General features: G+C 41.2%; 1 protein-coding gene across 2 annotated transcripts in view; it reads right to left on the bottom strand.

Moving 5' to 3' along the window:
* Positions 1-17,355, bottom strand: part of MAP3K7CL (MAP3K7 C-terminal like) — a 177,051-nt gene extending 159,696 nt beyond the window's left edge. For both annotated transcript variants that reach the window (XM_078658385.1, XM_078658386.1), the window contains exon 1: positions 17,220-17,355. The gene's annotated coding sequence lies outside the window, so the exon portion shown is untranslated. The remainder of the gene's footprint in view (positions 1-17,219) is intronic.
* Between the last annotated feature and the right edge of the window lie 409 nt (positions 17,356-17,764).

Below are 17,764 nucleotides of genomic sequence, written 5' to 3'. Positions count from 1 at the left end.
ACATGTTTCGCGCCTGCGTGGTCCAGGAGCGATCCGAGGTGTTGCTTCAGGACCAACTGAGGAAAATATCCCTACCCTACTCCAGAGTGGGATGTGGGACTTGAATATAAATAGGTTATTTATAATGATCTCTAGGAATGGTTAAGGTCATTTGTAGCTACATATAGACTCCCTACTTATATCTCAATTTCCAACCTGGAAAAGAGGAGAGAAAATAGTGTGGACAGAAGAGTTGCATGTATGCAATTATACAAGGTGAATACCTTCTTAAGATATATAGATAGGTACTCCAAATCATGTATTCTGTGTTCGGTGAGGACCTGGCTTGGCAGTTCAGGCTGCACTTTCTCCATGAGGAGCAGGGTCAAGACTGATTTGCATATGGCTGGGTCTAAACTGAGGTGGCATGGTGGGCGAAAAACAATGGACTGGGATGGGGCCGAGTGATTGCCAGTTGCTGAGATTAATACAATAAATCTTCCCATCACCCTGTTGTTTTTGCATTGCATGCAGATCGTGCACAGAAGATGGGAAACATCAAAGTGGCATTAGAGCGGTGGAGTGGAAGGTGCAAAGCCTGACCACCCGAGTGGTGTGGATGGAACCCGAATTGATAGGCAGCTCCACCATGATACAGGCATCAGAAGGTCATGGGATGAAAACTAAACAGTTCTATAATAGCTGAGCAGTTTCATAAATGGTGTGAGAGACAGTGTATTGAACCTTTGAGCTATGGGTGTCACCCCTATGAACCGAGAGGAATCGTCACTTAGGTGATGGTTAAAAATGCTGCCTTATCTTATGGAGCTTCAGTAAGGAGTCATGCTTCAATTGGTGAGAAAACTGCAAAACTGCCCTCGAGAATCAGACTTTAGAAATCTAATAGAACCCATACAATAATGGTGGTTTTGACCTCAGATGAAAAGATATCACATAAGAAAGTAATGGTGCTGGAGGGTAGCCGTCTCCTTTGATTTCCTAAGTCTTAGCTTTGATATTCTATCATTGTCCCACTTTACAAAAAAGGGGACAAGGCTGTAGCTGGTAACTACCGCCCGATTAGCTTGTTAGACTCCTCAATAAAAATTATGAGCAGAGTGCTGATGTACAGGCTGGAGGAGTGGGCAGATGAAAAGGGAATTCAGTCGGATTCTCAATACGGTTTGAGAAGGGGACGTGGTACGCTTGACCAATGCCTGAACTTAGAATTAATTATCGGAAAGTATACCAGGGCCAAGCCTGGTACCTTATATCTTTGCTTTGCCGATCTGAGTAGCGCATTTGATCTGGTGGACCACTTAATTCTTTGGCCAGTTCTGTTGGAACTTGGAGCACCCAAGGCTATCATTTTCTTCCTAGCTAGATTATATGATAAAATGCAAACTTGTGTGCGCTTTGGGGTTGGGGGGGAATGTACCCCTAACTTCGATGTTAAACGTGGTATAAGACAGGGCTGTGTCTTAGCCCCTTTTCTGTTTACCTTATTTATAAATGCAGTTGATCAGACCCTGAAAACAGTTCAGGCAGATGCCCCCAAGTTCGGCGGTACAAGTGTCCCAGTTCTGCAATATGCAGACGACGCTGTTATGTTATGTTATGTTATTTATATTTTTATAGCGCGCAGCTGCCCCAGCAAAGGGGCGTCCTGGCGCTTTGACAGACGCTGTAACATAACACACAATAAAAGAAAAGAAATTAACTAGACACTGGAAACAGGAAAGTTTTAATCGCCTGCCTGAAGGCGAGCAAATCCTCAAGAGCTCGGATGTGAACCGGGAGCGAATTCCATAGGCCTGCCGCTAGCACCCTAAAGGAACAGCCACCTATTCTGCTCAACTTAAAGCGTGGACAGATGGCCAAATGAAGCCCCTCAGATCTCAAGGATCTCGAAGGCACATAGGGCGTGAGGAGATTGGAGAGTGCCGGCGGCGAAGAAGATTTCAAAATTTTGAAGGCCAGACACAGCGCCTTGAACTTAATTCGCTGTCTGACCGGGAGCCAATGCAAGGCCATGATGGTACCAGACACTGAGCAATGTCTGGGGAGGCCCACAATGGCCCGTGCCGCGGCATTTTGTACTCTTTGGAGCCTAGAGGCCTCCGCTTGATTCACCCCTAACAGCAATGAACTGCCGTAGTCCAGCCGAGATAGTATTGAGGCCTGGACTACGAGCTGTCTGGTAGGGGGATCAAAGTACTTTAAAACCGGCCTAATACCGCGCAATATTCCGTAGCACGTGGCAGCCACCTTCTTGGTGTGGTCCCTGAAGGTGAGCGCGGAATCCACCCAGACTCCTAGATTTCTCACTCCAGCAGCTGGAATAGGAGTGACACCAAGCTCTGATGGCCACCACTGGTTACCCCATAGCTCAGCGTGCTTCCCTAGAACCAACACCTCCGTTTTGGTGGCATTCAACTGGAGGCAGTTGGTGCGAAGCCAGCTAGCTACTGCCAAGAGACCCGCGCGGAATCTGGGGGCCGCCACCTCAGGGTCTCCACTAAGTGTCACTGCTAGCTGTGTGTCGTCCGCATATGAGGCCATCGTAAGACCCCACTGTTTGACGACACCAGCCAACGGTTTCACATAGAGGTTGAACATTGTAGGGCTCAACGAAGATCCCTGTGGTACCCCCAGCTTCAGGGGATAGGTGGCGGATTGGCCAGGTGGTATAGCCACTTTAAAGGAACGGTCTGCCAGAAAGGACCGAAACCACTGGAGAGCGACATCCGTCACTCCCGCCTCCTGTAAGCGTTGGATAAGTATTTGGTGGGACACAGTATCGAAGGCAGCGCTTAGATCTAGTAGTATAAGCGCTGCAGTATGACCTGAGTCAAGTACCTGGCGGAGATGTTCCAAGATGTAGAGTAATGCCGTCTCGGTACTGTGTCCTGACCGGAAGCCGTTCTGACTGGGATTCAAAATCTGGTTACGAACCAGATGCTCAGACAGAACAGAGTTGACGTGGGCTTCTGTTACTTTAGCGATCCAAGGCAACAGGGAGATAGGTCGGTAGTTTTCTGGCAGTCGGGGGTCAGAGTTGGCTTTTTTTAATATAGGAGTGACCACTGCCTGTTTCCAAGCCACGGGTACCGTTCCACAAGACAGAGACATATTGATGAGATCCAATATGGGGTTACGGCACAGCGGGGAAAGTGTGTTAATGAAGGCTGGCTTTAACGGGTCCGCAGGGGAGCCTGACTTGACCTTAAGGCTGAACCTGTCGAAGGCCTCAACCGACAGTTCAGGTAAGATAGCCAGGGGCTCATGATCCGACGTATCAGAGACAGTAGCTTCTCGATCCTGGTGGAGTGTGTCGAACCCATGATATATTTTTTCCACTTTCTCCACAAAAAAGGAGGCCAATTTATCACAGTGAGAATCTGTGCAAATCACCTCTGATGAGGATCTGTTTTTCATAAGGTCCTTCAGTACCTTGAAAATCAGTTTTGAACGGTTGGTGCTGGTAGCAAATTCATGAGCGTAGAATGCAGCTCTAGCTCTGCAGATAGCTCTATGGTACAGTTTCAGCTCAGTGAAGTACCGGGTTTTCAGAGCAGGGTCATATGATCATCTCCATTCCCTCTCTGTTTTACGGCAAGATTTTTTCAATTCTGCGAGAGACTCATTATACCAGGGACTAGGTGTTTTTGTCCGGCCTTTCGCCCATCGTAGAGGTATAAGAGAATCCAGGGCGTCGGTGATCCAAGCGCAGAACTGTTGGTAACCTTGTTCCACATTAGTGAAATTACTCAGAGGTTTCCGCTCTAATATACCGTAGAACTCTTCCAACGTAAGCTTGTGCCACGGCCTTTTAAGGACTGGTCTGTCCCTGGCTGTGCTCCTGTCAAGGACCCCGATAGGCCTGCAGCGGCTGATGAACCAGTTTTCTGATTTTATCAGTAAGAGGAGGCTGGTCATAAATAAAAGCAAAACCCATACGATGGTATGTGGAGATAGAAATAGGAAAAACAATGTCTTCTTTATTGATGAGGAGAAAGTCCAGGATGTGGAAAAATGTTGCTACCTGGGTGTCATCTTCTCCCATAATGACAGTTGGTCCCATGATTTACATAATGTAAGGTCTAAAATGAAGAAAAGTTCCTACGGTATTTTTAAATTTGCAAACAAGATTGGTGATAGAAGAATTAATGAAATGATACAAATTTATAAAGCGAAAAGTGTTTCAATTGCTTTATATGGGGCAGGGTTATGGGGTCATTCAAATGTCGATTGCCTGCAAAGGGAAGAAAACTGTTTTTTTGAAAAAATTGCTTTGTGTCCCCATCTCTGCCTCCACTGATCTTACCCATAGGGAGGTCGGAGTTACTTACTTAAGTGACCTGATTATGTTAAGACCGTTATTGCTATGGAGGGCCATTTGGACTACAGATGAGAGAGCTTTTAACCGATCTATCATTGTGGACTGCCTGAAACTGGACTATTTTCTAAAGATACCATGGCTCAGTTATATTGTGGACAGCTTTCAAAAGATATTTGGATTAAACATTGTTGCAGACCCCGGCTCTGTGGGAAACTACTCCAAGTTGGACTTGAAAAACATTTTCTTGGCATATCGAGCCCAAAAACGCGATGCCCTAAGTGGGCGCCTTACTACGGTTACCACGTATAACAAATATGTGCAAACCGGTGGCTTTCAAACGTATCTGAGTCTGGTAACCAAACCAGCCCATAGGTTTGTTTTGACGAGGCTTAGGCTGTGGATAACCCATGGTTTGGTGGTTTTTCCACAATTAAAGAGACAGCCGGCTGGACCATGTCCATGTGATGGCCACTCTAAGCAGAGTACTCGGCACTTTTTGCTAATTTGCACATTATTTATGAATTTGAGGATTGTCTATTTAAAACCACTTTCCCAAAAATATGCTATTTTTAATGTGGAGGATGCCATGAATATGATCTATGAACTGAACTCGCCGGACAAAGGTTTTTTTATTGCAACGTTTTTATGTAAGTCTATTCAACTCAGGAAGAGTATGATTTTTTAAATTCTTCATGTAATTTTTTAACTTATGTGTTTCTCTACTGTTAACATTTTGCTTGTTTGCTTTTATGGTCATTACTTGTGAATACACCGAATAAAGCTTCATGAAATTGAATTTATATTCTCACTAGAAAGAGGGCATTGCTAGATTAAAAAAAAGATTTGACTAGTAAGGAGGTGATAGCTGTGCTCAGTCTCCATGAGAAACTGAAGGTATACAAGGAAAAAAAGATGTTCACTAGTGAAACAGCCAGTGCCTTCCTTCCTGGCCTGGATGGGGCATGTTAGTGATCTTATGATTTAAGTGACTGCTGTAAAACTGTGTATGCTGTCTTGGTGGTTTGTGGGTGCTCCGCGGTCTTGTTTCATGGGTTTAGAGATGCATTTCCTTGACGAGGAGAAGGTGCAGAGGTTGCAAGATATTGTTTTGATTCTGATTTACAATGCTTTTCTAACGCTGCGTTTCTCCTTCTTGTTACTTAAAACTCTTGGCAAGCTGATGTTTGAAATTTGAAATTGAAATTTGAACTTTATTGTTTAGTTAATTAAAACCATAACAATTTCGTTAACAGCGCACAACCAAATAAAAAAACAAAACAAAAAAAACTTTTAAAATATTCATTAAAACAGAAAACAATCACATTAAAAATTTAGTAATTAAAACAAAAATGAGGTGTGAGGAATTAGCCATCAACAATTTGAAGACTTCCAGCAGTTTTAAGGCGATTCTCAAATCTCTGCAAGAACTTTAACAGCTTGCAGTGTATTAGAGGGGCGGTTGAGTCCAGACCTCCAATAATGGCGGATCTACATGTCCGTAACCTGTTAATCCGAAAGGAATGCTTTAAGAAGTATAACCATTCCTTACTTAACATTTTGCAATGACAAATGATATGGATTAGATCTTCTTTGGGACTACCACACAGTCGGCAGATGACGGCTTCGTGCTGCTTCCAGGCGGGCTCCTCAGCTAAGGTTGGAAATTTACCAAATCTCAGGTCCATCAGCTTTTTCTTAATAAAGATCGAGTAGGTTGTTTCCAAGTAAAATGCAGGGGTAAGTGCCTTATAACCATTTATCACGGCCCAAGAGTGGGAACAGTGCAAGAAAATGTCTTTGTCCGTAACCAAGGAGTGAAATTTTGCCACTTTATTTAGAGCCTGTTTTAATGCGGCAAATGGCAAGTTTTTGTCCCAAAGATTTGCGGAGCATGTTGCCACCAATGCATGCGTTAAAAATTGATTTGCTTTTGAGTTTTTATGTGTTTTCAGCTCCTGCCAAAGAAAAGTATTAAGATTATTGACAGTTGCTTTTTTCATAATCTGGTACCACACCTTGATATACGAATATAGTCTTCCCAATGTTTCGTTTTTTAGGCCAAATTCGAGGCGCATTTGCGCAGGTGAAGCCTTGTTGGGTAGTCGGAGTACCTTTTTATAAATTTTAGTTATTAAGCTGTTTAATAGGTCCGCATCCTTTCCGTACATTGCTGCACTTGCATACGTCAGCGTGAGAAGAACCTTATTCGCCATCACAGTTAATAGTGGTTTTAATGATGGTCCTTCCAATTTCTTTGAAAGAGTGCTTAGCCCGAATATTAAAGCTCCCGCTCTTTGCGTCAGATATTTTTTCTGGGCCAATAAGTTGAGCTTATCGTCGATATAGTAACCCAGATATTTATAATTCGAGACTTTCTCCAACGGTTTACCTTCTAACCAGATAGAGTGTTGTGATACACGACGGTTGGTTATTAACATTGTTTTCGTTTTTGTAGCATTTAGAGCCAACTTATTTACCGACAGGAAAGCTGAGAGTTCTGTTGCTAGTCTAATTAGACCCACCTTCGTTAGACTCATAAGGACGATATCATCGGCATATGCTAAATGTGTAAGCTGCAAATTACCTAATTTCGGAGGATGTGCCCGACAGTTGTTCAATTTCCCGGTGAGGTCTGAGATGAAAAAGTTGAATAGATGAGGCGCAAGGACACACCCTTGTTTTAAGCCGATCGATGTAAACACTTTTCTCGACAGCCGGGATGCATCCCCTATTTTGACTTGCGACCAGGTGTCGGAATAGAATAACAACAGGCCCCTCAAGATGTTCTCTGGGATAGACCATGCTATTAATTTCGACCATAACAGGTTCCGGTCAACACTGTCGAAGGCCGCTTGAAGATCTATGAAACACAAGTTCAAATCCTGTTTTCTACTCAAACATTTTTCCGCTATTATGCTGATGGATAGGATATTTGATGTTGTACCAATCCCTTTTCTGAACCCTGTTTGGTTGATAGGGATCAACTCTCTTTCATCTGTCCAAGTTACCAAGTCGTTTAAAAGTAGCGAAGCAAAGTATTTTGCCTCTACGTCCTGCAGTGCAATTAATCTATAGTTGGTCGGATTTGATCTTTCACCACCTTTGTATATTGGCATAACTATAGATCCTTGCCAACTTTCGGGGACTTGATTGCAACTTTGCACGTCTGCAAACAGTTTCGCTAGGCGTGGGCCCCAAAATTCTGGTGCATATTTATAAACTGCTTGTGGGATGCCATTCGGGCCTGGCGCCCCATTAGATTTGCCCTTTTTGATTATTTTAATTATCTCTTCTGCTGATGTGTGTTGTCTACTGTGCTTTTTAATTGATAGTGTCAATCTTATGTTTACAAAATAGTGTTGCTGTTTTGGAGGTTGTTGGGTGTCTGGATATAACTTTATGAGTACAGATTTTGACAGGCATTTCATTTGAAGTGGGAACCAGGCCCTGCTGGGACTCCACACCACTGACCAAGCTGCATACCAAATAATCTGTGCAGCGGTATGCGGAATATGATAGCGAGCAGATGCACTGTACTTGGTACTCATTTAGTGCAGAAACCATGGTGTCTGTGCAGATGCAATCACGGCATACGGTGGCAGAAATTCAAGAAGCCTATATTCATGCTGTAATGAAGGACTGTGCAGTGCAGTGGTGTCGAGTGTGGATATTCCGATGTGATGTGCCATGTGCCAGTGCACATATTGGTGGTGACCTGTCAAGTAATTCCCGGTACCAGACCATCTGCAACCTCCAGGGTCCACCAGCCACCTCTCCAGCAGCCACGGCCGGTGGTAGGTGTAACTGCAGGGCGGTGACACAGGGAGGAGGAGGGGCAGGGTGGGGGGTTGTAATGTATGGATTACGGACTTTAACAGGTAAGTAAACATATCAATTAATAAAACGAATTTCTTTGTGTGCACTGCATCACCAAATGCGATGCAGTGCGCGCAACGAAATTCGTTTTATTAATTTATATGTTTACTTACCCAGCCACGGCCGGTGGTAGGTGTAACTGCAGGGCGGTGACGTAGGGAGGGGGAGGGGCAGGGTGGGGGGTATTAATGTATGGATTACGGACTTTAACAGTTAAGTAAACATATAAATTAATAAAACGAATTTCATTGCGCGCACTGCATCGCATTACTACCCCCACCCTGCCCCTCCCCCTCCCTACGTCACCGCCCTGCAGTTACACCTACCACCGGCCGTGGCTGCTCCCCAGTACCTAATCTGAAAGACAATACATGCAGGGTCCAAAATGTTAATTAGGAGCCTCACACCTGCACTGACAGCTGGGATTGCTGAATGCAGAGTCTGCCAAGTCTTTTTTCCACCTCAAGCCAGTTGTTCATTTATTTCCTCTTTATCCCACTCGTACTTTATGTCACTGGTGTCTCCCTGTCATACACTTCCTATCTTTCTCTTCCTACTTCTTTGTCCCTTTTCTGTTTTTCTGTCTGTTAAATTGGTCAAAGTCTCATGAAGATAAATAATTCCTTGTTCCCAGACAAAAGTGCTGATGCCCACCACTTTCAACCATCTGCATAAATTAATCAGTGCACCGTCCTCCCTGGTGGGAGCGAGCTTGACTTCGTTCTCCCACCCTATGGCAGCTACCTGTCAGACTTCCGCCATCTGATAAGGGAGTGCCGGCCTACCCATCCACTTGGGCAAAAGACAGAGTGCTGCAGATCTGGGCCCAACGCAGTCAGCACAAGCAGTCCTAAATGATTCAAAATATACAGCAGTATTCATATTTTTCTACATTCTGTCACCAGAAACTGCTGGCGTCTTATAGGTTTCAGAATTACTAATTATCAGGCTTGAATTAACATTATGAATGTTTATTGTGATAAATTAAAGTCAAATTAATTTTTGTGGAAGCATGGCGTTGGCTTCATATGAGAGAAACCTGGGGGGGATTTTCGAATCTCAAGTGGCCTAGCCCTGAATCCTACTCTTTAGTTGTACCAATACTCTGGTGCTTAATACACATATATTAAACAGGCATCTTTTTTTCTAGTAAATATTTTCAAACAAAACATAGGGCAGAGGCTTCAAAATGTGATCAAAATGTTTTTCACTATATGTTTCAAACCAAATATATTTCGAACTACAAGCTTTAAATGGTTATCTTGCTTCATTACTGTGAACTAATATTTCACTTTGCATGTGCTGAAACTGTTTACGGTTCCTCTCTATACAAACCACACAGAAGCAGCTAACAGTAGCAAGTAGCACATCACGACTAACGTTTATACATGCATTAATTCATTACTGTTTGATACAACGAGGTATGTATTCCACGGTCTATTTCTTAATTACAAGTTCTCCAAATACATGGCAAATGATCAAAATTATACGAGAAAGAGTATGGAAAACCCCAAATCTGCCTCAGGCTTTCAAGTTTGCTTTTTCCTCATCTTTTCCATAAAAAGGAAAACCTTAATGCTCCTCTTAGCAATGTAAAACCACAACATTAATAAGTATACCACTGGGAGAGAGTTTTTACTTCTCAAGTGGCTTGCCCACCTAACAGTCCATATATGGATGTACGTTTGCTTTGCTTAAACTAAACATAATATACTTTTTAAATGTATTTTTGAGTTTGTATTTATAGTTAGGTCAGAGTTTCCACTGAAAAGTCATCTTATGTTTTTACTAATAACTTTAGCGCCATATGATGAATAGGTATGGAAGTCTCCAAGAGAAAATGTCAACAGTTTTATGTTTAGCATGCAAGGTTTCATGCAGATTTGTCAAGAAGGGACCTGAATGTAAATGGTCGGGGTAGTCGAAAAAGCAGGGTTTCTCCTTTTAACTCCCATAGGAATCTTCACTCTCCACAACAACAAAAACGCTGAACGGAAATATACAAAATTTGTTGTGAAAGTTGAATTTCACTCAGGGAAGTGCCTTTCCTTGTTTTGGTGTAAATGGTATTAGTAGTTTTAGGGAAATTCGCTCAGCAAACGTCAGTGGGCTTGAAAGGGTTACAAATTTAAAGATATTGAGATTGTTGAAAATACGTGTTTTTTGATTTGCCTACAACTTTATCACTGTTTGACAAATGTTCATGAAATTAACCACACACTTAGCATGTTTATCTTTCTTATGGTATTTATAAATGTATGCATATTTGTCAAGAGGAAGCAGAGTTAAAGGGGTGAAAAATGTTAATGTGTTAATAATTGACTAAAGACTGTGGCATCATCTCCTTGTGTTTCCTTTGTTCGCCCTAAGTTGGCAGGCTATGCCCAGACATGTGTCCCGTGCTCACTTTGCCACTGGATTCAAGCTAGCCTATCTGATGAGGGCTGTTACCCGAAACCGGTCCCAGGATGCTTGTTTCCGATCCAGGGAAGACCTGGTTTGGCTGTTCAGGCTGGACTGTTCTCTTGATGCACAGGGTCAAGAGTGATTTACATATAGCTGGGTCTGAACTGGGGTGGTGAAGTGAGCTAAAGTACGATGATGGATTAAAGCCAGATCTGTGACTGGTGGTACATGTCTGAAAAGTTGCAGTGCTCCGTCCATCATCTGCTTGTGTTTGCTTTGTTCGTCCTAAATTGGCAGGGTATGCCCAGACAAGGGTCCCTTGCTCACTTTGCCACTGGATTCAAGCTAGCCTGGATGAAGGGGTGTTAACCCGAAACCAGTCCCAAGATGCTTGTTTCCGGTCCAGGAAAGACCTGCTTGTCAGTTCAGGCTGGACTGATCCCATGAAGCACAGGGTCATGACTGATTTGCATATAGCTGGGTCTGAACTGGGGTGGTGAACTGAGCTAAAGAACGATGATGAATTCAACCCAGATCTGTGACTGGGGGTGAGTGTCTGAAAAGTTTCAGCGCTCCGTCCATCCTCTCCTTGTGTTTGCTTTGTTTGCCCTAAGTTGGCAGGGTATGCCCAGACATGGGTCCCTTGCTCACTTTGCTACTGGATTCAAGCTAGCATGGCTGATGAGGAGGTGTTACTTCGAAACCGGTCCCATGATGCTTGTTTTCAGTCCAGAAAAGACCTGGCTTGGCAGTTCAGGCTGGACTGTTCCCATGAGGCACAGGGTTAAGACTGAGATGCATATAGCTGGGTCTGAACTGGGGTGGCGAAGTAAGCTAAAGAACAATAAAGTGAGCTAAAGAACAATGACAGATTCAACCCAGGTCTGTGACTTTGGGTGAGTGTCTCAAATGTTTCAGCGCTCCATCCATCATCTCCTTGTGTTAACATTACAAAATACACATTACATTTTGCAAATATTTAGCATTTTTGGTCTTCTGCGAGTATGTTTTGTACAGATCCATCATGGGGTGGCAAAGTTTAAGAGGGGGGGCAGAAAGTTTTTATTTGGCTATAACTTTGATGCTGTACAACCTGTGCAAAATGTCAGGTTTCATGCAGATCCCACAAGGAATGCAAATTTTAAAGGGGAGGGGAAGGGTAAAAACATTTGATTTGCTATTAACTTTGTTGTAGTTTTACAGGTTTGCATTACATTCAGCAGACACTTAGGGTCTGATTATGAGTTTGGCGGTCCATGACCCGCAAAACTCATGGTGGTGCTGGGGTGGCGGTCCATCCACTGCCACACTTGTGATCCAACCACCTTATTACAACTTTGGCAGTTGGACCACCATTGAACCACCGCAAAACCCGAAATAAATAAATAACACAATATTTTAAATGATAATAAAAAATAATGCTAATAAACCATATATAAATAAATAACTAAAAGAGGCGAGCTCCATCTTGTCCTCTCATGGTAGGTTCTGTGCAGGGCCTGCGGAAGTCAGGTCCTGCATCCAACCCTACTGCACATCAGGGCTTGCTGCCCACAGCAGGCTGCTAGCCCATGGAGAGTTGATCACATAGTTTGGCCGTAGGCCAGGCCCCGTGAACAAACTTCAACGCATATAGATGAAAGCTGTGTGCAGCAGGGGGTTGGCTGCCCATAGCAGGTTCGCTGCAGGTCTGTCCTACAGCATGGCTGTGCTGCCAAACCCCACTTCACAGAACTAAAGGCCTTGCACAACAGGGAATGGAATCCTTTCGTGGAAGTCAGATGTAGCATATCATCGAAAAAAATCAATTTACTGAATCAAACTACATTTAGATTGAAGTTATGATTAAGATTGGTTATAAACCCTCATGGTATAGAACACCATTAAAGTACATTTATATATATGAATCATAAGGAAAACCACTGAACTGTGCCAGTTAAAGTTAGCTCCACAATGCACATCTCACAAAACAGGCATGCAAACCATAACTCATGCACCAAACGCAATATGTATGACCGCCCAATATCCATACCAATATGTAACAACACGTAAAATTATGTAATTCAATACCAACACATCTTCAGACCATTAAATAATACTGTGGTCACAGTTGTCTCATTGACAGTATTAATGGTAATGTGCTATGTATTCTGACCTGTAAGGTCATTTATGACATTAGTAAATTGCATCTGTTGCATCAAGGATGAGAACATAAACATTGCAATTAGTATGTGCGTAAGTGGTATTTCAGTGCTGTATAACAGTACTAATTGATAATCCTGTGTTTTCAAGTGAATATATGAATACATACACACACGCACACACGCACACACACACACATATAGATACATATATATAATGCTATTTATTACCATTGTTGAGTATGGGGAGCGGCTATGCCTCACGGGAGGCGAAGCCTCGAGGCGGTCATTATGCCCCTCTCTCAAAAATAGTAATAAATAGCATATTACATTATGTGCACCTGCATATATGGTTTATGCTATGGCACTTTTCTTTACACTTGTTTAAAAATGTATTTAACCAAAACCAGGGTGCAATGGGTTTAATTTGTGCAGCAAGGATAAATCACTTTGAAGAGGCCTCCTGACTATTAGGAGAACTGTTTCCATGTGCAAAGTAAATGTAATGAGCAATTTGAGGCAGTAAAGAGTGTTACTCGTGTATTACATTCTACTGTATCACACTGTCTAATATGCCTGGATAAGATATCTCATACTGCATTTTGAATTGCATTGGATCACTGACATAATATCGATGTCAAAAATATCGAGATACCAAAATATCGAGGATAAAATATCGAGGGACAAAATATCGACTGCCTATCTTCAAACAGGTAAGTACTAAAATATCGACTCCAAAATATCGACTTACAAAAATATAGACTGTCAAAATATCGATTTTTTTAAATGTCTTAAAATTAGGTTAAAAATAATATATATAAATATATTTAATATAAACTTAGAAATAATTTTTAAATAAATGTAATATTAATAAATAATTAATATAAATTAAAAAATTATATCACCAAAAATAATACATATATATATATATATATATATATATATATATATAAACATATTATTAAATAAACATATTAATATAATATAATTTATTTTAATTTAATTTCATTAAATTAATTTAATTTAAATTTAATTTTACTTTCTTTTTACACTGTACCCCTGTACCCCAAAAACCCCAAACTGACCCTGAACCCTAAAAATACCCCTTTACCCAAAAACTAAAAACTGACCCTGAACCCTAAAAATACCCCTTTACCCAAAAACTAAAAACTGACCCTGAACATAAAAAATACCCCTTTACCCAAAAACTAAAAACTGACGCTGAACCCTAAAAATACCCCTTTACCCAAAAACCCAAAACTGACCCTGAACACTAAAAATACCCCTTTACCCAAAAACCCAAAACTGACCCTGAACCCTAAAAATACCCCTCTACCCAAAAACCCAAAACTTAAATTTAATTTCCAAAACCAATTACTTTTATTTACGAAGTTAATTTTATTTAATGGTCAATTATTAATTAATTAACAAATGTAATTAATTTACATATTTAATTAGTTATTATTAAATTACTCCCCACCCTATCCCCCTATAAACTCACAACCCACTACAGAAATAAATTTACTAATTATTATTTATTTATTCTTTAAATATTTATAATTACCAATGATATTTTAATTATTTACAAAATAATAATTAATTAACAATTATTATTAATTTACATATTTAATTAATTAAATTTAAATTACTTCCCACCCTATTCCCCTATAAACCCACAACCCGCTACAGAAAATATTTTACGAAAATATAATTATTGATCAATTAATCAATTATTATTAATTACCAATTATATTTTAATTAATTAACAATGAATAATTAATTAACAATTACTATTATATTACAGATTTAATTAATTATATTTAAATTACTTCCCACCCTATTCCCCTATAAACCCACAACCCACTACCGAAAATATTTCACTAAAATATAATTATTGATCAATTAATCAATTATTATTAATTACCAATTATATTTTAATTAATTAACAATTAATAATTAATTAACAATTACTATTATATTACAGATTTAATTAATTATATTTAAATTACTTCCCACCCTATTCCCCTATAAACCCACAACCCGCTACAGAAAATATTTTACGAAAATATAATTATTGATCAATTAATCAATTATTATTAATTACCAATTATATTTTAATTAATTAACAATTAATAATTAATTAACAATTACTATTATATTACAGATTTAATTAATTATATTTAAATTACTTCCCACCCTATTCCCCTATAAACCCACAACCCGCTACAGAATAATATTACACAAAAAATTAAAAATATTATTAACTTACCTTAAATTCGATATTTTTGTTGTCTATATTATGTCTAGTCGATATTATGTCCATTCTATATTTTTGATTCGATATTATATCCATTTTAGTCGATATTTTTGTTGTCTATATTATGTCTAGTCGATATTATGTCCATTCTATATTTTTTACTCGATATTCTGTCCAGTCGAAAAAAACAACTCGATATTATGACTGCACACCGAATTGCATTATCGATTGGAGTGGGACAGCATGACTCTTGCAGCACTCTCACACAGGTTCGTGGACTGGAAGAGCACGCCTCCTGCAGCACTCTGGATTACATGGTTTTATGCACTGGGAGAACAAGGCTCCCGCAGCACTCTGTATTACCCTGTCTCTTGTACTGGGAGAGGTCGCCTCCTGAAGAACTCTGTCATACACTGTCTGTTGGACTTGAACAGCACGCCCCTGCATCACTCTGTTTCGCACTGTTTATTGGACTGGGAGAGCGTACCCTTTGCAGCACTTTGTATTACACTGGCCATTAGCCGGGTGCTGTAGGTCCCGTGAAGGACTCTACTGTAATGCACCGTCTTGGGTTAGAAGAGTATGCCTCCTGTAACAGTTTGTAATGAAGAGTGCAATAGATTGGCAAAATGCATTTTGCTAACGTATTCTGGAATATATTTCTTAAATATAAATGTTTATTCTTTTGCAAATTTTAGTTGACCAACTACAAATATTTTGCTGGATCAATTTCTTGGTAAAATGATTCTTGGACATCAATGAAACTCTTTGAAGATAGATATCTTTACGTCTGGGAACTATTTACAATATTTGTATTTAAAAAATAGGATTGTTCTTGTTTTGTTTCTGCTGGTCACCAGTGTCTAAAACCCCATATGACGTAGCGAAACCTAGTAGAAACCACGTTTAACTAGTCAACTGAAATTTCCACAAGGGTGTACAGTTTGAAAAACATTCCCATATCACTTTAAACTGTTTGTGCATGCATAAAATGCTAAAAGAGTTTGGGATATAGTGGGAAATAATGTGTAGACAAATGCAGAATGTTTAGGTGTAATCAACATTGAAGGCATAATGCACAGTCCGATACTTGTAAGGAATAAATGGCTTAAAATGGGGGCTCAGGCTCAAGGGGTCTCTGAAATGCACAAAGAGGGATGCAGCAGATGAAGATTTTAAAACATATAAATCAGACACTAGAGATTCAGATTTGCCAAAAATGCTAATTTCCACTCTGACCTAGGTATATGCTTACAACATTCATATATGTACACATTTTAGGTGAATCACATACATTTCCTTGTGTACCACAAGGAATCAAATGAACGAGATTGGTAGTCTTCCATAAATACTGCTGACGACCATACCCCTACAACAGGCACGTCTGCAGGATTCGTGCTGATCACACAATCACATATTCCATTTTACACGATGTTCCTTCACATAGAGAATTGTTCTGTCCAATTACATAATTTTGCTATAATCCCGAAATGGATTTTGAGGCTTTTTTCCCCGTTATTGCACCATTCCTGCCTACTTCACCGAGATTTAAATGTAAAATGCCCCAGGAACCGTAAAAGCCATCGCAAATATTTATGAATACCCACAAAGGGGCGCCTTTCTGTCAATAAAAAAACTCCCATGAGAACACCCCTTTTCATGCCTGGAGCATGTGCTGGATGTTCATCAGTCGCATGGACAAAGCACCCCTGAAAAAAACGCAATTTCTAGTTTTGTGACTAACGGTCTGCTTTTCCCGAGTGCACGTGACACTTTTTACACCCATGTGTGACTTGCATCCATGTGTTTTTTCTTGAATGCACACGAGTAACCAAACGCTCTTTAGTTTGAAATCTCATGTATAGGGCAGGCACTGTTATATACACATGGTGCTACATGCATGCAGGCATGAACAATAATTACAATTAGTTTACACGGTATATCTAGTTGCTAATAATAGTTGGACATGCTAACCAGGAGAGCTATTATTTTAAGATGCGCGTGGTGCAAAGCTTCCCCCCCTCCCCAAAACACAAAAGAGCATCTATGCACGAGGGCTGCCCAGTCCTCGCAGGTGGTCAGGGAAGTCCTCACAAAAACAAGTCCCTCTGCTAATCTCTACCCGGCTGTGAAACCCGCGCTTCTTTCGACATAAACGCAGTCGTCCTCCGGCTCGTTCCCTTCAGTTCGCTTCGAGTTCGTCCACCTGTTCTCTTACCTCACTCAGTCGAGCGTGTCCGCGCTTGTGTAATCCTGGCCCAGCCGCCGCTTTGGCTTGTTTTTGCCTTTATGCAGCAAAGCGTCAATACAGGAGAGGGGGCCTGGCTGCACCTGCTACATGGCCGCGCGCTGTCAGCGCGTGAGGGGCCGGGACAGCTGCTGCCGGTACCTGCACTCCCCGAAGAGCCAGCCCTCTGCCGCCCGCAGGACCGGTCTTTTCCGCTTCCCTCCACAAATCCACGCGCCTTCCTTGCCAACAAAGAGCATTTATCGAGTTGCGTTCCTCCTGGGGGTGGGGAGAGGGTGCCCCCGCCCGTGGCAGGCTGTCACAAACTACAAAGTAGGGTCAACCCAGAGCTTTTTAATTCATTAGTCCTGGCAAACCAAAAATACAAACAGACTTGCTTCACCGGCCAGGAATGTTTGCAGCATGACCCAATCGCCGTCTGCGTCTATTCCAGCGAGCTGGCAAACATAGCATGACTCCAGTCAGCAAAAATGTCAGCCCTCCAATCAGCAAGGGGTGACATAGCCAACTTGGCC

This window comes from Lissotriton helveticus, chromosome 8 (genome assembly GCF_964261635.1).
Source record: "Lissotriton helveticus chromosome 8, aLisHel1.1, whole genome shotgun sequence".
Classification (NCBI taxonomy): domain Eukaryota; kingdom Metazoa; phylum Chordata; class Amphibia; order Caudata; family Salamandridae; genus Lissotriton; species Lissotriton helveticus.
This window is presented reverse-complemented; position numbering and strand designations above follow the sequence as displayed.